The sequence below is a fragment of the Nomascus leucogenys genome, chromosome 8 (genome assembly GCF_006542625.1).
Source record: "Nomascus leucogenys isolate Asia chromosome 8, Asia_NLE_v1, whole genome shotgun sequence".
In the NCBI taxonomy this organism is placed as follows: domain Eukaryota; kingdom Metazoa; phylum Chordata; class Mammalia; order Primates; family Hylobatidae; genus Nomascus; species Nomascus leucogenys.
Genome location: NC_044388.1, coordinates 6,180,730 through 6,205,798, shown reverse-complemented (window position 1 = coordinate 6,205,798; position 25,069 = coordinate 6,180,730).

Genomic DNA, 25,069 nt, shown 5'->3' with positions numbered 1-25,069 from the left:
ATGGGCTCCCTGCCCTCCATACATAGAAGTCAACAGTATGGCACCAGTTTTTGAGAAAAGAATGACTTTGTTGCAAGGCCAACCAGCAAAGATATAGGAAGGATATAAGGTTTTTGCTGCAACCATAAAAGTGTTTAACCTCTATTGGGCCAAATGTTGTTACACAGGCCAAAAATACAGACACACACACAGAAAAAAACAAGACCAGACTAGATTGAGCACTCCAGGGGTTACAGCTTTTAAGTATCGATCTTGCCCTTAGTCTTTGGGACACTAACCCAAGGCTGGGACTCGAGTCTGTCCCGGATCTCCCTAGGGTAGGATTTGAACCTGTGGTCCTAGACAAAAATGGGAATCCAACCCACAATCCTAAACGAAAGACAATTTAAGGTGTAAGCACATATTAACAAAGTACTCACCCAAAAGACATCTGATCCAGAAGCAATTCTTTCCTCAAAAGACTAAGTAATGCTGGAGGAGGACCCCAGTGGAGAAACAGGGACAGCCAACTGAGGCTCTAGACAAACAGACAAACCAATCTTGGTGATGCCACTTGGATGCAAAGAGTCTCAGGACCCCACTGAGGCGCTATAGTGCTTTGGGCAGGCTTTTGTCCCACCTTGGGTACCAGAATTGTTATTCAGCAAATGGGCTCACTTCCCAGTGCACAGAGAAGCCAGTAAAATGGCACTGGCTCTTGACAAAAGAAAGGCTTTATTGCAAAGGCTGCAAGCAAGGCAATAGAAGACGCAGCTCAAATCTGTCTCCCCTATTTGGGATCTAGGTCAAGTTTTAAGAGATCAGCAGAGGGCCAGGGAAAGAATTTAGGAATATTGACTTGAAGGGATCTGATTGGAGGGCTGCAAATTTGACCATTTATTGCAAGGTATGTTGAGGCGGATTTTAACCCTGGATCTTCATGGCCAATAGACTTCTCACTTCTGAAAGTGTCCCAGTGGTCCGGTTCGGGTTATGTCCCAGTCTTCTTGGTTTTGCAGGGAGAATTGTTGGTTCTGGACGTTGTTGGAGGTCAAAGCTTTTTCTATTGTTCATGCCTGGGCTACATGTCTTGCAGTTTTGGCTCTTTTCTGCCTTCAGGAGAACTTTACATTCTGTTATAAATAAGGAAGGCCCAGTTTGGACTGCTCCTTCAGTTACAATATGACGTTATTTCAACAAGTGAGGTGCAGGAGGGTCTCTTCTGCGTGAGTTTCTGGGAAATTTATTATTTTTCTGGGTGAACAAAAGGCTTCTTGTTTGGAGTGTGGATGTCATACCTGGAATTGAAACAACCATTTTGTAACCACGAGGAAGGAAATTGCAAAGTAAAGTGGTGGAGGATAGAATTAGAGGAAACCGACTACCTCACTACTGAATTCCTCCAAACCCAGTATCAGCCCTGAACTGCCTACCTGCAGAATTCTTGCTATGTGAAAAATAAACCCTAATTAATACAGTATTTTGAGTTTCCATGTATGTTTGAGTTTCTGTAGGCAGAAAAGAGCCAAAACTGCAAGTCATGTAGTCCAGGCTTGCACAATAGAAAAAGCTTTGACAACACCCAGAACCAACAATTCTCCCTGCAAAACCAAAAACACTAGGACAAAATTGTACACTGAATATATAGCAGAAACACATTTATGACACAATTACATTATACAGAAAATGTTGACTAAAAGAAAGACCATTTAAAAATTTGAAGAGTGAAATGCATTTTAATTAATTCAGTAAAAGTACCAGATGTAGAAAATGAACAAATTTATATTAAAATGAATAAAGAAAACATTGTCCTTAAATATAGTAACCAAAAATAGGTGCCATTAAGGTTGTGGTAGCCATAATTTTATACATATTTCACACACACACACACACACACACACACACTCTACATGTGTTTATAGGTTGTTATAGAGGTGATCATATTATACACGCTCTTTTAAAAATTTTTGAATACTTTTTTGTTCTCTTCTTCATCACCTCTAAGAAACTAGTGTTAATCATCTTATGTATTCTTCTGATTGTTTCTTTATCCTCATACAGTCACTTATATATTTGTACACAAACATCATTGTTTTGTGAATATGAAATTGTTATATCTATTACTTTATGTTTAAAATTTTACACTTGGCAATGGATTATGAAATCTCATCAAATCAGTTTGAAAAATAACAACTCATTCTTTTTACTTCCAGCATAATAATCCGTGGTATAGATAGACATCAATTTATACTATTTCCATCTTTGGAGGACATTCAACTTTTTTTCCCTTAATGATGTTTTTAATAGAAATTTGTATTAAGACAAATATAGGTTCATCTGTGGTTATAAAAACTAATACATAGAAATATCATATCCTCTTTATACAGTTTTCCCAATGAAAATACTTTATAAAACTATAGTCTAGTATTATAGTCAGGATATTAACAAAAAGTAACTCATTCAAATTTCCTTTGCTTTACTTGTCCCCATTTATGTGTATACACATGCATGTATGTAATTATTTCAATAAAATTTTATCATATATGTAGTTTTGCGCATCCACCACCACCACGATCAAGATACGGAACTGTTCCATCATGACAGGGATCCCTCTTGTCCTTTTATAACCTCATCTACCTCCTCTCATACCTATTCTAGTCTTAAAGCCTTTGAAACTGCGAACCTGTTTCTAGTCTTTTCTAAAATTGTATCTTTTAAAAACTGGTATATAAATGGAATCATATGATGATTCATATGAAACCCTTTAGGATTAGTTGTTTTCATTCAGCATAATTCTCTGGAGATTCATCCAAGTGGTTCCATGTATCAATACTCTGTTCCCTTTAATTGCTGAATAGTATTCAATAGTATTTATGCTCCAGAATTTGTTTAGCCAGTCCCCTGTTTAAAGAGATCTTGGCTGATTCTAGTATTTGGCTATTGAAAGCTTCTATGAATATTCATGTACATGTTTTTGTGTTAACATGAATTTTGGTTTACTTGGAATAAGTGCCCAGGAATGCAATTGCTGGTTCATATGGTAATAACTTGGTTAGTTTTATAAAAGACTGCCAAAATATCTTACAGAGTGGCTGTACCATTTTACACTCTTACCATATTGTAGGCGTGTTCCACTTTTTTGCATAGTCAACAGCATTTGGTATCATCACTAATTTTTATTTTAACCATACTGATAAGTGTGGTTAAGTGATATCTCACTGTGATTTTAATATGCATTTCCCCAATATTGTTGAACATCTTTTCATGTGCTTATTTGCCATCTATGTATCCTCCTCCACGAAATGATCAATGTCTTTGTCCATTTTCTAATTGCATTGTGTTTGTGTTGATCTTTGAAAGTTCCTTAGTTATTCTAGGTACTAGTTCTTTGTCACATATGTGGTATATTAGTCAGTTTGGGTTGTCTTAACAAAATACTACACACTGGGTGGTTTTAATTACAGAAGCTAATTTTATCACAGTTCCAGAGGCTGAGAAATCCAATAGCAAGGTGCAAGCAGCATTAGTGTCTGGCTAGAGCTCTGTCCATGGGCTGTAGACAACCATCTTCTTGTGTTCTCACATAGCACAGATAGAAAAAGCTCTTTTGTGTTTCTTCTTAGGACACTGAACCTACAGGATGAGAACTCATTTAAAAGAGCTTTATGACCTCATTTAATTTTAATTACTTTATTAGAGACCCCCATCTCCAAACACCAAAACCTGATAGTGGGGTTACCATATTCAGTCCGTAACATGTGACTTGTAAATAATTTCCCCCAGTATGAAGGTTGTCTTTATATCCTCTTAAAAAAGGCTTTCAGCTGGGCATGGTGCCTCACTCCGGTCATCCCAGGCAGGAGAATCATTTCAACCAGGGAGTCAGAGGTTGCAGTGAGCCGAGATCATGCCCATGTACTACATACAGCCTGGTGACAGAGCGAGACTCTGTCTCAAAAAAAAAAGGCTTTTATAGACCAATTTTTTTTTAACATTTTGATGAGGTACAGTTTATCACATTTTAATGAACTGTGCTTTCTTTGGTTATGTCTAAGAACATTTTGCTTACCTGTAGATTCTGAAAAATTTCCCCTATGTTTTTTTAACAGTTCTATACTTTAAACTTTATGTATGTGTATTATTTTTAATTAAATATTATGTAAGGTATAAGACTTAGATCAAAGTTTATTTTATTTCCCTATGGATAATTGCTTTAACACCATTTATTGAAAATCCTTTTTATATTTTTTTCACTTTTGTTAAAAACCAGTTAAGCATATTTTTGTGGGTCTATTTTTGTGTTCTTTTTTTTTTTTCCATAAATGTATGTGTCTATACTTCCACACAATCTTGATTTCTGTAGTTATATTATAAGTCTTGAAATTAGGTAAACTGATTCCCCTTTTTTTTAATTTTTCTTTTTCAAAATTATTTTGCTATTATAGATCCTTTTTCATTTCATATAAATTTTAGAATAATCTTGTCCATAGCTACAAAAAATTTCTCTGATATTTTGATAGAGTTGTGTTGAAATTATAAATAAATTTGGGAGAACTGATATTTATGTTGCTTTCCAATACATGCCCATGGCATGTCTACTTATTTATATCATTGTTGATTCATTTCATCAGCATTTTGCAATTTTCAGCATAGAGCTCCTGTATGTACCTGATTAACTGTATAACAAAGTATCTCATTTCCTTTGGAGCCATTATAAATGGTATTGTGTTTTAATTTTGTTTTCTGTATGAGCATTGTTAGTATTTAGAAACATAATTGATTTTGTGTGTCTTCTGATGATACATTTACTAAAAATAAACCTGGCAGTTTTTTGAGATGATTACTATTTTTAATATAACTTCTGAAAAGTATACACTTTTATTTTTAACAACTTGTTTACAATTAATCTTTTTGAAAGAAGCTTGTCTATATTTAAGGATTAGGAATAAACCTCAGAGTGGTCATGTTGCTTTGGACAAGGTATTTGCAAACCCCAGTCACCTAATAGATGATATTTAGTTAATAAATTTTGCTTTTATTATCATTGCCATTTTAGGTTCATTGAAATGTACATGCATTGGGAGGTTCAATTTTCTATAGTGTTTTTAAGCAGAAATTTGGTCCTGAATAAAGCAAGTCTTTTGAAGAGAAATAGTCACCTTTGTCTACAGACAGTTAAACAAATATCTGGATTTAATTAGCAAAATAGGATTTTGATAAAAATGCATTTTAGCCTTGGTTTTCTAAACTGTATTCTGGATTAGTTAATACTTAATTATTTTTATAATTTTCTGGATAGATATAACTAAAATCTATAAAAGGAAATTAAACATGTCCAACAGATATGTCAACCTGTGATTGGTGGGGTGTTTTGATGCATTGTTCCACTCATTAAAATTTGTTTAGTTCATCAAGCGAGCATCATTTAAAGCTGCTTTTAAATGTGCTTAAATACCTGCACATTTATAGAAAGAAAAACCACAAGACTTAAATATAGAAGCAATTTTACATGAGGTAATTTACAAATGATTAGCAATCTCCCAAAAGGAAATGCATAAAAGTGAGTGCAAACCAACACATGCTAACCAATGAGAATTATCATTTTGGTGATTTTTCTTGGGAGTTAAATTCCAAGCTGTTTTGTGAGTTTTTCCTTTTCTTCCTGAACTAGAAAGATGAAATGAGGGATTGGATTATGTATAGCAGATTTGCAAGAACATTTGTTTTTGGAAATCAAGTTAGGATTTTTCAGAGAGTGTAGAATTGTCATCGAGCAAGGACTCGTAAGCTTTGCTTATATTGCTTTCATGGTGTAGCTTTTTTCTGCATCTGAATTTTGCATGTATATGGCATGACTAAGCAAATGTTGGAAATGTTTGAGAATATAGTGAATGTAGGAAATGGAATTGAGTCTCAAAGAATGTGAGCTTCTAGGTCCCTGTGACTCACTGAATTTTGTTAAGCAGTTTTCATAAACTGTAAAGTAGCACTTCCATTTTTCTTTCGATTCCAGGCTGACCTCCTTATACTCCATTATTAGTTTCCCTCCAAGGGTACACGAGTTATTTCCTTCTGCCAGAGGAAAGATTGGCAATGTAAATTTTAACTAAATCTGATAGCCTGCTGTGTAGGTATTATACAAATGCCATAATCATGACATTCCCGAAATTTCTTTCTTATCCTTCCTTTTTATTGAAATACATCAGTTTGCCAGGAACTTCTGCTCACTGGTCTTAAAACATGTTTATTCTTTCTTACCTGTGATAGCATTGCATAGAGATTTACATTGACCTAATAGTTATTCTCAAAACACAGTAATACTTTTATTAATTTTTCCATTACAGAAATAAAAACAACAAAATCAACATGACATTCAGAAGTCTAGGTGGAGACCAAGAAGAAGCAGAGGTTTGCAAAATCATTCTATGTTTCAGTCCATACAATGAAATATGTACATAACTTCTTCTTAGGTGTTAGTCATTTTTTCTAAATTACTTCAGAATTTAGTGATCTTTTAAAATAGGTTCTGCTTGAATGATTCTAGTGACAGGGCTTGCTGCTTAATATCAACCTATTCCACACTATTAGATAAACACCATTACCAGAATTATCCAATTATCTTCTGTTCTTTAGTCCTAGTTCTAACCTTTTTCTGAGAAACAGAACAAGTTTAGTCTTTCTTACATATTAAAGGAATTTATTGTTATGGATATAATTAGTGATTTCTTATCTAGCTTGAACTTCCTCCTTGAAACCTTTTCCATACAGTGTCATCTCTCTTTATTATAGCCATTGTATTACATTTATGCTTGATTTTGCTAGGAGTACCTCTTCTTCATTCAATAACCATTCATTTATCCAATACCTACTATGTGTCAGATACTGGGTTAAACCTTTGGGAAAATTTTTATTTTACTTTAACAAATATTTACATATTATTTTCTGTGTTCTAGAATTTTTTCAAAGTGACTTACAAATATTAACGCATTTAGATCTCTTATCAAACTCTGTGATTTCAGCATATTATTATACTCATTTTATATATGAGAAAACTAAGATACAAGGAGATTAATTAACCTGCCCTATGGTCACACTATTAGGAAGTGGTGGAAACAGGTTTTTAATGCAGGGAGTTTACATTCATAGTTCACCAAGGTATGCTGTCTTTCATATACTGAGCTTCCTCTCACACAAAGGTCCTTCATGAATGTAGAAGCATATTAGGATCCATAGGAGGCAGCTTACTTGGGAGAAGGCCGAATGAAAGAAGGAAAACCAGTGGGTCCTTGGAAAATTCAGTGATCTCCTAATCAAGCTTCACCTGAAGCACCTGCTCTAGATAAGCCAGTCTGTTACTTTCACCTAAGTTCAATCTTACTAATATAATAAAACTGCAATAATGAAGAAAGTATATATATCACTTTGTTTAGAAATGACTTTAGGAGAACTCCTCATGGTTACAATTCTATACTCCCTGGAATTCTACTTAAGATTGCATTGCCATTTTATCATGCTTAATAGTGTTAATTTTTGCATTTATTAAAATGCTCAGATTTTTGTGAGGGATGCATTGACAAATGAGACTTTTCCCTTATTCTGTTGCCATATGATTAATTTTTAAAAATCTAGATAATAGTACAAGATTATTTTTGTTAAATTATATATTGGTGTTGGCTATTTAGGATAATGAGTTTATTATATTAGTTATATCTTACAGCTGTGTACCATAAGGTTTTTCACTACCAAATGTTACTTACATGAAATGCTATAATCATGAATATACTTTATTCCAAATATTCATTACTATGAATAAATTTCTTTCTGCATAAACATATATGCAATCGTTTTAAAAATCAAGAGAAAACAATCTCGGCAAAAAACACTTTGGTCAGTCCATTTCATCCATTTGGAAATATTCTGAATTCTAGACAACTACAGTTAGAGTTACCAGATATAGCAATAGCTTTATAGGTTTGAGAAAGTTGAAGTAGTTCATCAAAATTATGTGAACTTCTTCTGTAATGATATGTGATAATGAGGCTTTGTGCAGATCAATTTTTGATGTGTAAAACACAAATGCCTACCAAGCTTACTTCACAGGATTGAAGTATAATAGAAATCACAGAATGGAGAAGTATTATGTGATTGTACTTTGCAAACAATAAAGTGCTGATTCATGAAAGACAGCATTCTCAAGTTTTAAGTTTTCTACTTCAAAATTAAAGGCACCCTATACAAAATGGATTACTGTTTAATAATATACAATTTACAAAATTTCAACATAGAAAATTTGATATTAGATTCATACATGCGTATATTTGTAACATGATTATAAAATATTTATCATATATATCTCATATATGTATAAAATAGATGTCTCATACACAAATACAAACTTAAAATATTAATTACGGATACTTTCATTGAATGTTCATGTGCTGTCCCCTGTAGTAAACTCTTATCATGATGATCTTATTACTTCTCAGGTAAACTCTGAAGGTGATTTTTTTTTATCTATCTTCTTTTAATAGATGGAGAATCTAAGAGCCTCAAGAGAATAAGTCAGTTGTTCAAAATCTTAACATTATTAGTTAGTTGACAAACTGAAATCAAGCTCAGGTCTGTTTGACTTCAGCAGCCATTCCTCAACCACTTTGTGCCTCTTCCCTGTTGAAATAAATGCTCTATTATGTAGGAAGCCAGACAGCACTCTGTCTGCTCAGCCATTACTGGAAATCCTGGTAGAGAAAGTCAGTGAGGCCCAGTTTATGATTTATAGAGTAGGGTGGTCTTTTTAATGTCACCTATATAACTGTCTTGAGTAAGAGTTTCCTGAATCAGATATTGAGAGGAGGACTTTAATAGGGCAAAGCCTGCAGCAAAAAGTGGTCAGAAAGTGGAAGAAGTAGAAAGAGGAAAACGGAAGTATCTACTACCTAAGCATGGATGCGAATTCAGACAGTACTAGCATTAGCTTAATCTTGCAGAGTGGCCCTGGAATGTGAAACACACATTCAAGTGCATTTCAATTTGAGGCAAGGAAGTAGGATTTTCATATTTGTGCACAAGTAATTTACCATCTAAAGGCTGCCTAGAAACGTAGAGTCAAAGTCACAGGCAAGTGCCAAGCTCAGAAGCAAATCATATAAAAGGGGAGAGGATGGGCTCAAGGAAATATTAAAATTGATTGAAGAGGCAGATCTGGCAAGTAATAAATATCTGCAGTTCTCCAGATGAGCTCATTAGGATGAAGTCTTGTTTTGTAGAGATGAGGCTAGTTTTGAACTTCTGGACTAAAGCAATCCTCCTGCCTCACTGAGGCATAAGCCGCCGCCCCTAGCCTATGTCCTCTTAAAATGGACTTGGCTATATTGGTGTCAAAAATAAAGACATTATATAATCTGCAAATAAAAAAATTGAAAATTTTAGATTTTCTAAACTCTTCCAAACATAATTGAAACTTGAGTTATAAGATTCTCAGAGCTCAAGGAATATTGTTAAACAGATTAAACAGACCATAGCAGAAAAGCATGACATCCCACAACATCACCAGTGTCTGGCTTAATGTTTAGACATCAGTACAGTTAAACTTGATATATTACTCAAGGACAGACTTTTCGAAGACTTATATTGGATCTAAAATCGTAGAATAACAGCCAATACCTTTAGACATTCGCCTGTCTCTGGACTGGGTCACATATTTCATTATCTGTCAGGGGAAAAAGTAATCTAAACTTTAAAGCTTTTCTAGTAATTATAAAATAATGCTTTTTAAAATGATGAATTTATTAAAATAATTTTCTTTTTCATTCCTGATGTTGTGCAGTTTACTCTGCTGTGTCTGGATGTAAGTTTATTTTTTTCCTGCTCAATGCTAGCAACACACTTTCTTTTTTTTATTTTGTTTTAATATTTGGATATTTTATTCCAGCAATCCTACTTTAATCTCAATAATCAGCTAGAGATAATCACGTTAGCAACAGTATCAAAATAGTAGTCTAAATGTGATCTAAAAATAAGAGAATACTATTATAGAAAAAAAGGGTAAAATTTTACATAATCATTACAGTCTATGATTTTAGACACTATTTAATGCCATAAAATTCTTTTATAAATATTGTTTGAAAAAATAGGCTATAAAATATATAAACCAACATTACTAAAATTTATTTTGTTTATATTATATGCATGTGTGTAGATATGGATAGGTATGTACACAATCTCATTTAGTGTATATAATTTTTTTCTTTTTTCTTTTATTATTTTTTTAAATTATACTTTAAGTTCTAGGGTACATGTGCACAACGTGCAGGTTTGTTACATATGTATACATGTGCCATGTTGGTGTGCTGCACCCATTAACTCGTCATTTACATTAGGTATATCTCCTAATGCTTTCCCTCCCCCCTCCCCCCACTGCACGACAGGCCCTAGTGTGTGATGTTCCCTTCCTGTGTCCAAGATAAAAAAGCATGAGTTCATATCCTTTGTAGGGACATGGATGAAGCTGGAAACCATCATTCTCAGCAAACTATCGCAAGAACAAAAAACCAAACACTGCACGTTCTCACTCACAGGTGGGAATTGAACAATGCAACACACTTTCAAACTAAAGACTTAGTTCAACTGACTTCTGCAAATTGTATTTCAAGATGTATGATGGAGACTCTTTAAACTATTGCTGTGTGGTGAATCCTTCCATATCTTCAAGTTCAGCAATGTTTCAAGAAACTGCAGTGTTTCTAGTAATAGTTTCTTAAATTTAACTACCGTTTTTATTTCCAAGTTTTTTGTTAGCTATTTTTCATACCACTTGTTCTTGTTTCATTTCTGCTAATTATGTGACCCAATTTTATGAACCAGTTTTTCATTGTTGTTCATGCATTTTATAAATATTGATATAAATTATTTTGTCAACTATTCCATAAAATTAATTGCATATGGAATAAATATATGTTCAGTATTGTTTGGATATCTTTATTAGATTTCTCTAGGTGATTTGTAATTATGTTGGCTAGCCTGCTGCAATTGCTTAATCTATTAATTAATTCATTTAGTTTATCTCTGCCTGTTTTGTTTACCCATCTCTTATGAGTTGATTTCATCTGTCTCCACTTAAGGCTTTTGTCCAGGATCAGATAAAATGACTTTTAGATCTATTGTCTCCAAAATCACAGCCCTAATCATTGCTCAGCATTTCTATTCCATTTATGGCCTGTTGGAGATTTTTGTTTTGTTTTTGGGCATGGCAAATTGGTTTTGGGTTTCTATTATTCAGGCTCATCTCTCAATGTGTATTTGTAATACAGATGGTGAGTTAAAACATGGGCTTATTTTGCCATTTTAAGTGGAAATATCTATGACTGTTTACGTGCATTTTCAAACATGTTTAAATGTCACCATAGAATGTCCTTGTCTCTTTTGTTGCCAATATTAGGTCTTATTGGATCTTGGTCCATGTACTCATTATTTAGCAATATTTTTGGGAAAACTTCAAGTGTCATATGTCTTCTATGTTAAAAGTTTTCAATACAGAAAATGTGTGTATCTTGTATATTTGGAATTATAGTTTCTCCAATTCTTTTAGTATAGAGAGTAAAGTGAAGATATGTGACCTAAAATATGAAATTTAAGATATCACTGAAAGAAATAGTTAACTTAAGTATCATATGTAAATTTATATAAGAACATGTGGGTATTTGATGTAAAAGAGTGATGGGGTGCAGTATGGAATTCTGAGAGGAACACTGGACTCTAGGCTAGAAGATAAGAATCTACTATGGGATTTGTCAGCAAATAGGTTTAGGAGCTTGAAAGGATTTGATAACTTCTCTGAGCCTTGATTTTTTTCATTTGTAAAATTAAAGTTTTGGGATACAAAATTTCTAAGATATTTTCCATCTCTAATATTATATGATCCTGATATTTTAATTGATATTATGTGTCTGAGATTATGTCTAAAGTTTGGAAGTTGCTTTAACGAAAGTATAAACAATTTTTACAGAGACCAGAACTATAAAGAGAATAGATTCCAAATCAGAAATTTAGATGTATAAAAAAACTGGCAATCATGCACAGGTAGAAAATAAATCATAACATAAAAGAAAATAACAGTAGTTTTATAATAGTTCGATTTCTAAGGAGTTCAATTTTTTCTGGAAAATAATATTTCATCTGGGCAATTGAAAAGTGCAAAACTGTGTTTTCAATTCTCAAGTTTGAAAATTAATCCATTGCATAGTTCCTATTTTAGCCTTGAACAAAAAAGAGTGTATGGAATTCAAATACGGAGAGAAACTAAGCCAGCATACATCATGGTATCTTCCACTTAGCAACTTGTTTTTTACAGATATAGAAGGAGTTCGCAAATATGCACTCATTTTGATAAAAAGGCAAAGGACACCATTGCACTAACTAGATTTTCTTATTACCACAGAAATATTAATAGTTTAGAATTTTATAACATTATTCAATAATAGTTTTTTGTTGACTTAATGCCCAGGTATATACAAAATATTTTATTCTGTAGGTGAAGACTTGAAACAGACACCCTTAAATTACAGTTACCATGTTTTGAAAGGATCAGGAAGACTCAAAGATTTTGGCTTGAGTTTAACTGAAGGCAACGATCAAGTGAAAATTATGTTTTTATCTTTAGTACTTATTATAATATTTGGCTCCTCTTTCTTATGTGTGGTTTGCTGTATTGATTTTAAAGAAGTTCAAACTTTGAGAATGCAATGTGGGTTTTGAAATGTTCTTCAATCTAACCAATAAAGCCACATATATCGAAGCTTTGCTAGATTTCTTAAAATTTTGCATAGCATCTAGAATCTCCTAAGTAAAACTTCTGGTTTTGAGAAATCAAACTATTTCCCATATGTTAGATGGATGATTTTTACATATGCTGTATATTGTATGTCACCCAGAGAGACACTTAAAGCAGAGTACCATAATCAAATAAATAATTTATGTAGCAAAAGAAAATCACATTAAGTAGGATAAATAGCTTTATATTAGATCAGGTTTTTTTCTCAAATGATTTTGTGGCTTAACAAAAACTTTTTTTTCGGAGCTTTTTGGTTGTGGAATTGCAGATAAGGGATGGTATATCTACATAATACTAAAAGTACAGAGAACATGAGGGCAGAGCGAGAAGTGCGTTTCAAAAGATATAGTTGTAGTGTGCAGAAATATACTATAATTCAACAACTCCTGAGGATATTAATTGTTTACCTGATATAGTTACACATTTGCCATGCCCTTTAGAGACATAACAACATTGTAAAGATGGCTGATTGGGTGGAGTTAGTGGGGCAATTTGTATCCAAGAAATAATTTGTGTAATAGGAAGCTAATAAACTAGAAAGAAGCATACACCTAGAGCCTTGACTTATTTAGAGACAGACACTTAGGATAAAAAGCAATCGATCTGAACAAAATAAACAGTTAAAAAAGATTAAAATTGATGAGCTATTAAAACTTTAGAGTACTCTGTGTAGTTTGTGCTGTCATGTTGCCCATATATGAAGTGACATGAGAGAAAATTCGAATAAGAGAAGAGGGAGGTTTGCTCCTTCAAGAGGGAGAGAAGAGACAATTGCTAAGTAAATAAAGTAAAGTAACAAACTAAAAATAAACAAAGGCAACTGACACATAAACATGCTTAATTAACAAAAGAAAGACATTTGTTAAACATATACAAACACAGTGAAAGTTTCTGACATACATTCATTTAGTGGTTTTATGCATACGATTTTAAGTTTTTCATCATGCAGTAGGGTTAATAACACAAGACTCACTATATTTCACAGTCACCTAATTTTCTGAAGCTTATTTTCTTTTGAAATAATAGCTAACTCACAGACATGTGTGAGAACATTCTGTAATCTGAAATAAAAACCAGTAATAATAATAAAAAGCAGTGTTAGTTAAGTTGCACTATGCAATGCACAGTGATGTAGGGTCTCTTGGTCTGGTTCAAGTTTTAGTTCTTCACCTAAGCAGCTTCTGACCTTAGACAACTGTCTCTAATGACCTCGGTTTCTGGTATGGTACAACAGAGACAATGTCAGTAATAGTGAGTACCTTCCATTCATCAACAGGGAAACAATATATTTAAAATGATCACCCCTGTGACAGGCACAAAGTTCTCAATCATGTAACTTTCCATGGTGAGGAGATGATGGCTGTGCTGGTGGAAGTCATGCGGTGTGGTGTGGTGCCATTCAAGTCCTGAGAGCAGTTCAGACTTAGAGTCTCAGGAGCAGATCCTGAGACAAATTGTGAGCAAATGAACTATGTTATATAGAGGAAAAATCCTCACATTTAAAGTGTAAATATTATTTATCTTTTTTCTGAATTGGTTTTGAGATATTTCATCTATTCCACCTCAACTAGTTTTTGTGCTTGACTTATTACGTAATCATAGGTAGCTGTGTTATATCTACTGTGCAGTTGTCCCATGCTTTTAAAAATATACCAAATTCAGTATTCACCTCTAAAATCAGTAATGAGTAAAGTTTACTGGTAAAAAGTGAGTATGAAATAGTGATTATAACAATGTATTTTACTATCTATTTTGAGTAAGATTTTAAGAAGATTTATTGAAAATAGTTTTTAAAAAAGGTTTGAGATGCTATTATTTCTTATATGCAAGTTAAGGATTTGGTGCCATTTGGCTGTGTGCAGTATGTTGCCTAATTTTTTTCCTTCTACACAATGTGTTTTCAAGCTCCTCAGAACCTTTTTTTTATATGTGAAGCTGTTTTCATTCACTTAATGAAAGTCACTTTTCAGATGAGTATTTCTGATTTTTACCACCTTGCTTGAAAAGGGTGATTTTCTGAATCCATAGGTTACTCTTTTCTTTCTTATAAAACAATATTTCATAATGTAGAAGTGTTTTACTGTACTAGTTGTCTTCTAGTTTATTTATAGTCATTATTTATGTCATATTGTCATATATTATACTTTAAATATATTTATCTTATTTTCTATAAATGGACACATTGCTCCAGAATTCATGTAAAGTAGATAACTGGCCTCACATAAATCAGAGAAGATTTCATATAAAAATATTTTATGAAAGGTAACAATTATGTTTAGCTCATATTTCAGCACAGCTGTCTATGCCAATTTTTGTAAGGTACAAGAGTTATAAAAAGAAAAGTTTTTATGACCTTGATTAATAGTAAATAATTTGACTATGAATGTAAGCTTACAAATCTTGAACGAACTCATACTTTTAATTTGAAATCATCTAGTCTCTTTTTTTCATTTGAAGACAATAGTAAATTACAACCTCATTTTCACATTTGAACTGACTCAGATCTACAAAACTGCTGTCTATTTCTCTTAGTAAAATAATATATTATTTTATTCACATTTTCAATCCTAGAACTATATTGTATAAAAAATTATTTCTACATAAAGGGTATTCTATTGTTCTTAAAGCTATGACACCATTTTAAAAATCAAAAAATTGGCATTTTGTTGAAAAGATTTCAGTAGTAATTCAGTAATCTAGTTTGTATGTAAATATTGTAAAGATGTTTAGATGGAAAATGTTTATATGGAATGTTTATGGAACATTTGGATTGTTTAAGATTTACTGGAGTATTATTGTATTATCTAACTTCCTTTTGACAAAAATATACAACACTATGTTGTGAATAAGGATTTGGGGATGGATTATAATCAAGAGTGGAAAACTGCAGCCCCTAACTAGGCAAAAAACTACTGAAGGGGCGAAGGAACTATCAAGACTGACTGAGTGGATATTCAATAGCAGGTAGATGCACTTCTGGAAGTAGAGATTTATCATTTTCTCAGTTTTGAGACTAGAAAAGAAGCACTGCTAATAAAATTCCCAAGTATACTGAATGAGGACAATCCCACACATGGAGGAAATCACAGCAAATTTTGGGAATCCCAGTCTACTCATGGTAGAGTGACGCCCCTATTGACTTTGATGGAGAAAACCCTTGGAAGGATGACTCCAGAAACAGCTAATAAGAAAACCATAGGGCAGATTCCTTCGCTGGAGTAAATGGAAGTAGCAGCAGTGAGAAGCCTTTAGGAATTTGATGACAAACAGATATGAAGTCCCAGATCTATGGGTTACCCTAATGAAGTGTTACTTATAGAACATTCTTGTAAAAATTAGATAGATCAGGGTCTATCTAATTTAGATCAGGGTCTATCTAGTTTAAGGTATGAACCCATGGAACTGTGACTGAATGATTCCAGTTAAAGATTAGTGAGAAATGTATTGAGTTTTATACAAGTGCATTATTACTTGACAATATAGATGACTTTATTCATTAATCATTGTAATGTAAGTTGTCATAATGAAAATATTTTTCATGTTGATGATTTTCACTAGTAATTTTGTGTGTGTCATATGCCAATAGCTCTTCGTTTGTGATATGTGGTATATGTGCTTTAAAATTATCAAGCATTTGAAAAATGCATATTGCTGATCCCCAACACAGAAACATTCAATAAAATCTCAGAAGGTTGATGCCCAAGAGTTTGCATTTTTGGGCCTTTCTAGTTTTTTTTTTTTTTTTTTTACTTTTCTTCTTAATTTTTTTAACAGTGTCAGGGTTTCACTCTGTTACCCAGGCTGGGGTGCAGTGGCATAATCATAGCTCACAGTAGCCTGAAACCAAATTCAAGCAATCCTCCCACTTCAGCCTCTGAAGTATTTAGGACTACAGGTGCACGCCACCACACACAGCTAAATTTCTAATTTTTTTGTAGAGATAGAGTCTCACTATATTTCCCAGGCTGGTCTCTAACTCCTAGCCTCGAGTCATCCAAGGTGTTGGGATTACAGGCATAAGCCGCTGTACCAAGCCTCTAGATTATTTTTATGTACTAATATTTAAGAATTGCTTGTTTCAAATATAGATATAATTATATATGTATAACTGAGAAAATCAGCAATAGTCTACCAAATCACAGGTTCAAATACTTTAAGTGGTAGAAAATCTTCTTGTAAATTTAATCTATAAATCTAAACCTTTGAAACTATAGGAAACACCACATATGACTATCATAAATAAGGCTCTGCATTAATATTTGTACTTGTCTATTTTACAAGAACTTTTGAAGGATATCACAAATTTTAAGAAACTGGTACACAACCAGAGGGCCTCAAAGTACACAATAAATTTAATTTGTGGTTTAGTGTATTATGTCAAAACAGAAAGCTGAACGATAAAAAATTCCAGCATGCATAATGTTTAATGCATCCCAATAAAGCATGGAGAATCCACAGAAACATATTTCACAAACAAAAAAGGGTTTAGTTCTCCATCTAAAAGTAAAGCATATGTACATATTTATTGGATAATACTGCATGTTTTTCAATTGTTCTTACTAATTTTTATTTGAAAATCAGCTTCGATAGGGAATTGTAGTAAATCTTTTCTGTATTTTCATTATAGTCACAACTGAAATTTAAGTGCCAAGAGCTTTTTAATTAACAGCAAAATACTTCTTATAGTAAATGAAAATGTCTCTGTGGTGTTAGCAAAGTTTATAAGCCCTGTTTTAAATATAAAGGAAACTAAAGTGAAAAGAAGTTAAATGTTTTTTCAGGGGCCATCTATGAAGTCAGTGGCAGGCAGAATTAAATTCAAGAGGGAATGATACATTATGTTTATTAAATTGAGAAATAAACCCATGTACAACTTGTTCCTAGCAGAATATTTGAATTATTATTTCTATTTTAGCTCTACAGTAACGTTTGTATGTATGTGTGTGTCTACAAGTACAGACATTCCAATTGTCCACATTTATTGTTACAAGGATTTGTTTCGTTTTTAAGTACAGATTTTTATTGAATGACAATTACACTTAATGAAAGAGGAGGAATTTTGTTTAACATAGCAATAGTTCAACTGGACTTATGGGCTCAGAAGAGAGGTTGGTTTTACTGACTTTCTTTTAAAGACCTAGTCCCTAGTTAAAAACATTGGAGGTCTTTGATAAAAGACGCTAATAGTTAAGTAAATTTTTACATTGGAACGTTTTGGGGAACAAATTTTGATTATAGATGAATGAATCATCTGATTTATTTGAAAAAATACATTATGTTTAAATTATAGGAAAAAAACATTGTAAATGACCTTTTATTCCTATTATATTTTTAAACTGATAGAACACTTCAATGATACTTTAAACTATGTGTTTCAGACTTACAGCTCAATTCAATGAAAGATTATTGAGGCCTATGGAGGAGAAAGTGATAAGGTACGGATCCCTCAGCAAAGAGCTTAGATTCTTTCCTCTCTTTGCTCCTTTTCCTTCCTCCCTCTCGTCCTTTTATTTTTTTCCTTTCTTCTGATATTTTACTGTGTCTGAGATAATATTTTCATTAGAACTTCCAAAGGAATAATCAGAGCACTTACAGGAACCAAATAGAGATCAAAATTTTAGATTGCAGAGTGAGATAGAGAATAATCTATGGTTTTTCCAATTGCCATCTTGTCTTATTCATTTCAGGGTGCTCTAAAAAATATACCATAGATTGGGTGGCTTAGCAATAGAAATTTATTTCTCATAGTTCTGGAAGGTGTAAAGTCCAAGATCAGGGTGCCAGCATGATCCAGTTCTGATGAGGGCCCTCTTGTTAGTTTGCAGATGGCCACTTTGTATTGGCAATCTGATGGAGAGCAGAGAGCTCTGGTCTCTTCATTTCCTGATAAGAGCACTCATGATATTTATGAGCACTCCAGCATAATGACATAATTACCTGTAACAAGCCCACCTCCAAATATCATAACATTGGAAATTTAGGCTTCAACATATGAATTTCCAAGGGACACGTTTGGTCAATTTCACACCTCCACCACTAAGTCCCATCCTTAGAATGCACTGCAGGGAGAGAAGAGAGACAATATACAGTCTCCATTCAGCTGCAGGGAGATTTCTAGGAAGCTTCAAGCCCTGCCTTGAACCTCAGTATAGAGGCACTGGGACATGTTTGGGAGACTCAGTCCTGCCATGGGCTCTATGTCAAGTATTCTTATCATCTTGACTCAAGAATGAGAGCAGAAGGTGTTCAATTTGTGGGCAATCATCTCTGAAAGAACCCAAAATAGTTTAGGTCACATATACATAATTAACCAATTCCAAATTTCACAATGAGAAGTCATCCCTTTGTGGTGAGAAGTGAGGAGTGGTTAGGAAGGAGGGGGGAAGCTTTTTCTAAAATTCTTGGAAGGAAGAAAGCAATGGCTACTTTATAACTGTCTGCACTGATTGGTCATTCCAAGTCACTTACTTCCCTATGGAACATCCCCTGGTACCTCACATCTTGTCAGCACAGTGCATTTTAAAGAAGTTAAATAATTTTCATATCTAAAACAGTGCTTCTCAGCCCTCTTTTCACTTTAAAGTCACCCTGGTATAATTTTGGAAAAATTAAGATTTTAGGGCCACAACCCCTGAAACAATCAGTCTAGGGTAGGACCCATGCATTGACGATTTTGTAAAGGGCCCCAGGTGGTACGACCATAGAGGCTGGTTTGAACACTACTGCTCTGATCTGCATGAAGATTGTGGACAAAAACATTTAAACTAAACAGTGTATAATCATTGTATAAACAATGTATAGAATATGACATTTAGACTGTTTGAGGAAGTAGCTCTGGCATAGGGAAGTGAGACAGAAAGCAAGGAAAGCATGCAAGAAAACAAGAGGCTGGTCAGTAATTGGTGAGAATGAAGATCTGGAGGATGGCTGTTGAAAAAAGCATTAGAAAGGAGATGGGAGATAGTGTTTTATGAAAATTACTAGTGCAACTGCAAGATTTTGAAAACACTTTATCTCAGATAATTTTTATAAAGTGAAAATCAAGTTCTCATAAATGAACGTAGGTTAAAAAATACCTTTCTGAGCTCCTAGGAAACTGCAGAGTTAGTGAAACTTACTCCTTTATTTGAATGAGCCTTTGGAGTCTCTTCATAGGACCTTGGGCGTGGTTGAAACAGTTTTGTGAAATATGAGATTAGAGGGGCAGCTTAAGGCTCTTCTTTCCCCACTCAGCTCCCCTCTGACACCTTGCGGACACCATTTCATATAGCTCACAGCTCCCACCACATTTCTTCCTGAGTTAGAGAGCAGTTGTGGGGTCAAATAAAGAACCAAAACATGGTTTAAAGGCTTGGTAGTTATGCAACATTAGATGATGGTTGCCACATAGAAATACAGGTCCAGATCTTCCAATTTTTCCATAAGAACCAGAAATCAGAATGCTTACATGAAAATCATTAATATGTAAAACCATGTGAGGACAAAACCAAAGAAGCCTGTGTGTTAGAACTGGCCTGAAGGGCTCCTTCAGGCTGAGGCCTTTGGGTAAGACAGACAAGAAAGGTGAGGCTGTGGCTGCAGTATTCTATTACAGTACTTCTTTGCATTTCTCCTGTTTTCCACTTAGCCTTCTCTGCTTTCTCTTATAAACTACTGAGCTATATCTGGATGTGCTATTTCCTTACTACAATATAAGATCCATGATGGCAGGCATTGCCTCCTTCTTTTAGCAGAATTCTCTACACCTGAAGGTCACAAGTAAGTACACGTTGGATATAGATTATCATGTTTAATCTCTAAAATGCCATAATGCTTGGGCTATTATTATTCTTATTCTAAAACAGCAGAACTAAAGGTTAGACATTATTTAATCTCTTCAAATTTAGCCAATGTGTGGTAAAACTGAGAAGCTGTGTGACTTCAGTGGCTGTGCTTTAAGCCACTACAGAAATGCATTCTGCATGTCTTTCCCAGATCAATTCTTCTATATTTAACATCACGGAGAAACATGAAGTAACATACCAGGGTAAATATAGTACTCTGAATTTGCTACCTGATTTCTAGTCTTCATGGACTACAGTTGAGTTTAAAAATAAATGTCAAAATCTTTGACATAGTCATTTTATTCATTGCAATATTCTGTATTATCTTTACTAACAAGTAAACTGGTTAAGAAGAGCAATATTTCCAACACCAATATCTTAGGGTGTTAGAATTTGAAGCCTGGTATTTGACTCAAAGTCCAGTAATGCATGTTTTTACCCACTCTGTGCTTAAATCATCTTTAAAATAAGGTATTATGTGGCAACATGGCCTGTCTTTGACTCCAGAGAGATCCTTGCCCCCTCCTCACAAAAGGCAGTTAATAAAAAAATAGGGAATATTGTTAAAACAGTATTTCCTTCCTTGTTACTTTTAGGTACAAAATTTTAAACTCAAGAGGATGAGCTCTTGATCATTGTATAAATTTTATGTTTTAAATTAAGAAAAATATAAATATTATTATTGGAAGGACATATTGAAAAATACCTTAATATGCAAGAAAAAGAAAATGCAGAACTAGTTATGATGTAATTCAACAACAATATTTTTTCCTGAAATTTATATTTGATGTCCAAACTTTTATGAATTTAGGAAGAAGCTTCAAAAATACTTTATTCAATAATATATCATTATAATATGTAATTTATTATCATCAACCTTTGCTTGTATTCCAAGTTTATAGCTCCTTTGTTTTCCTTGAGTAGTTTGACTTTGAAGGCAATTATCCTCTCTAGACAAATATAATAAGGGCATACAATATAGATCTTTCACATACTAAAATGTCTTGTCCTGATTCTCTACAAATTTTTTAAAATCTTTTTCAGAATTTCAACCTTTATTTTAGATTTAGGGGGTATATATACAGGTTGGTTACATGGGTATATTGGTATACTGGGTGATGCTGAGGTTTGGGATAGAAATGAATCCATCACTCAGGTAGTGAGCATAGTACCCAATAGTTAGTTTTTCAACCCTTCCCCTTTCCCCACTCCTCCTTCTAGTAGTTTCCAGTGTTTATTGCTGCCATCTTTATGTCTATGAGTACCCAATGTTTAGCTCCCACTTATAAATGAGAACAAGTGGTATTTGGTTTTCAGTTTCTGCATTAACTTGCATAGGATAATGGCCTCCAGCTGCATTCATGTTGCTGCAAAGGACATAATGTCATTCTTTTTATGGCTGTGTAGTATTCCATGGTGTATATGTACCACAGTTTCTTTATCCAGTCCACCACTGATGGGAATCTAGGTTGATTCCATGTCTTTGCGATTGTGAACAGTGGTGCAATGAACATTATGAGTTCATGTGTCTTTTTGGTAGCAGTATTTATTTTCCTTTGGGTAATGAGATTTCAGGGACCCAGTAATGAGATTGCCAGGTTCAATGGTAGTTCCGTTTTAAATTCTTTGAGAAATCTTTAAACTGCTTTCCACAGTGGATGAACGAACTTACATTTCCACCAACAGTATATAAATGTACCCTTTTCACCACAGCCTTGACAGCATCTGTTGATTTTCGACTTTCTTATAATAGCCATCTGGCTGGTGTGAAATGGTATCTCATTGTGGTTTTGATTTGCCTTTCTCTGATGATTAGTGATGATGAGAATTTTTTCATATATTTGTTGGCTACTTGTATGTCTTTTTTTGTGAAGTGTCTGTTCATATCTTTTGCCTATTTTTTAATGGGATTATTTAGTTTTTGTTTGTTGAATTAAGTTCCTTATAGATTCTGGAGATTAGGCCTTTGTCTAATGTATGGCTTGCCAATAATTTCTCCCATTCTGTAGGTTATCTGTTTACTCTGTTAATAGTTTCTTTTGCTGTGCAGAAGCTCTTTAGTTTAATTAGGTCCCACTTGTCAATTTTCATTTTTGTTGCAATTGGTTTTGAGGACTTAGTCATAAATTATTTCACAAGGCAGATGTGCAGAAGGGTGTTTTCTAGGTTTTCTTCTAGCATTCCTATAGTTTGAAGTCTTACATTTACATTTTTAATCCATCTTGAGTTAATTTTTTATATGGTAAAAGGAAGGGGTTCAGTTTTATTCTTTTTAAAATATACTTTAAGTTCTAGGATATATGTGCACAACGTGCAGGTTTGTTACATATGTATACACGTGCCATGTTGGTGTGCTGCACCCATTAACTCATCATTTACATTAGGTATATCTCCTAATGCTATCCCTCCCCCCTCCCCCCAACCCCACAACAGTCCCCAGAGTGTGATGTTCCCCTTCCTATGTCCAAGTGTTCTCATTGTTCAGTTCCCACCTATGAGTGAGAACATGTGGTGTTTGGTTTATTGTCCTTGGAATAGTTTACTGAGAATGATGGTTTCCAGTTTCATCCATGTCCCTACAAAGGACATGAACTCATCATTTTTTATGACTGCATAGTATTCCATGGTGTATATGTGCCACATTTTCTTAATCCAGTCTATCATTGATGGACATTTGGGTTGGTTCCAAGTCTTTGCTATTGTGAATAGTGCCACAATAAACATAACGTGTGCATGTGTCTTTATAGCAGCATGATTTATAATCCTTTGGGTATATACCCAGTAATGGGATGGCTGGGTCAAATGGTATTTCTAGTTCTAGGTCCTTGAGGAATTGCCACACTGTTTTCCACAATGGTTGAACTGGTTTACAGTCCCACCAACAGTGTAAAAGTGTTCCTATTTCTCCACATCCTCTCCAGCACCTGTTGTGTCCTGACTTTTTAATGATCGCCATTCTAACTGGTGTGAGATGGTATCTCATTGTGGTTTTGATGTGCATTTCTCTGAAGGCCAGTAATGATGAGCATTTTTTCATGTGTCTGTTGGCTGCATAAATGTCTTCTTTTGAGAAGTGTCTGTTCATATACTTCACACACTTTTTGATGGGGTTGTTTGTTTTTTTCTTGTAAATTTGTTTGAGTTCTTTGTAGATTCTGGATATTAGATACTCTTTGATGAGTAGATTGCAAAAATTTTCTTCCATTCTGTAGGTTGCCTGTTCACTCTGATGGTAATTTCTTTTGCTGTGCAGAAGCTCTTTGGTTCAATTAGATCCCATTTGTCAATTTTGGCTTTTGTTGCCATTGCTTTTGGTGTTTTAGACATGAAGCCCTTGCCCATACATGTGTCTTGAATGGTATTGCCTAGGTTTTCTTCTAGGATTTTTATGGTTTTAGGTTTAACATTTAAGACTTTAATCCATCTTGAATTAATTTTTGTACAAGGTGTAAGGAAGGCATCCAGTTTCAGCTTTCTACATATGACTAGCCAGTTTACCCAGCACCATTTATTAAATAGGGAATCCTTTCCCCATTTCTTGTTTTTGTCAGGTTTGTCAAAGATCAGATGGTTGTCAATGTGTGGTATTATTTCTGAGGGCTCTGTTCTGTTCCATTGGTCTATATCTCTGTTTTGGTAACAGTGCCATGCTGTTTTGGTTACCGTAGCCTTGTAGTATAGTTTGAAGTCAGGTAGCATGATGCCTCCCGCTTTGTTCTTTTGACTTAGGATTGTCTTGGCAATGTGGGCTCTTTTTTGGTTCCATATGAACTTTAAAGTAGTTGTTTCCAATTCTGTGAAGAAAGTCATTGGTAGCTTGATGGGGATGGCGTTGAATCTGTAAATTACCTTGGGCAGTATGGCCATTTTCACGATATTGATTCTTCCTATCCATGAGCATGGAATGCTCTTCCATTTGTTTGTGTCCTCTTTTATTTCATAGAGAAGTGGTTTGTAATTCTCCTCGAGGAGGTCCTTCACATCTCTTGTGAGTTGGATTCCTAGGTATTTTATTCTCTTTGAAGCAATTGTGAATGGGAGTTCACTCATGATTTGGCTCTCTGTTTGTCTGTTATTGGTGCATAAGAATGCTTGTGATTTTTGTACATTGATTTTGTATCCTGAGACTTTGCTGAAGTTGCTTATCAGCTTAAGGAGATTTTGGGCTGAGACGATGGGATTTTCTAAATATACCATCATGTCATCTGCAAACAGGGACAATTTGACTTCCTCTTTACCTAATTGAATACAATTTATTTCTTTCTCCTGCCTGATTGCCCTGGCCAAAACCTCCAACACTATGTTGAATAGGAGTGGTGAGAGAGGGCATCCCTGTCTTGTGCCAGTTTTCAAAGGGAATGCTTCCAGTTTTTGCCCATTTAGTATGATATTGGCTGTGGGTTTGTCATAGATAGCTCTTATTATTTTGAGATACGTC